Source organism: Sinocyclocheilus grahami, unplaced genomic scaffold (assembly GCF_001515645.1).
Source record: "Sinocyclocheilus grahami isolate Dianchi unplaced genomic scaffold, SAMN03320097.WGS_v1.1 scaffold441.1, whole genome shotgun sequence".
Lineage (NCBI taxonomy): Eukaryota > Metazoa > Chordata > Actinopteri > Cypriniformes > Cyprinidae > Sinocyclocheilus > Sinocyclocheilus grahami.
The window spans coordinates 444,587-444,931 of record NW_015505620.1 but is presented as its reverse complement, the minus strand read 5'-3'; the positions used below and the strand labels follow the sequence as shown (position 1 = coordinate 444,931).

At 51.6% G+C, this 345-nt stretch overlaps 1 protein-coding gene across 4 annotated transcripts in view; it reads right to left on the bottom strand.

Moving 5' to 3' along the window:
* Window positions 1-345, bottom strand: part of LOC107552129 (kelch-like protein 20) — a 19,133-nt gene that overhangs the window by 14,196 nt on the left and 4,592 nt on the right. The window lies entirely within an intron of this gene.

Below are 345 nucleotides of genomic sequence, written 5' to 3'. Positions count from 1 at the left end.
TGTGTGTGTGTGTGTGTGTGTCTGTCTGTCTGTCTGTCTCTGTGTGTGTGTGTGTGTGTGTGTGAGGGTCTGTCTGTCTGTCTGTGTGTATGCGTGTCTGTCTGTCTGTCTCTCTGTGTGTGTGGGTCTGTCTGTCTGTCTGTGTGTGTCTGTCTGTGTCTGTCTCTGTGTGTGTGTGTGTGTGTGTGTGTGTGTGTGTGTCTGTCTGTCTGTGTGTCTGTGTGTCTGTCTGTGTGTCTGTGTGTCTGTGTGTCTGTCTGTCCGTCTGTGTGTCTGTCTGTCCGTCTGTGTGTGTGTGTGTCTGTCTGTGTCTCTGTGTGTGTCTGTCTGTCCGTCTGTGTGTGC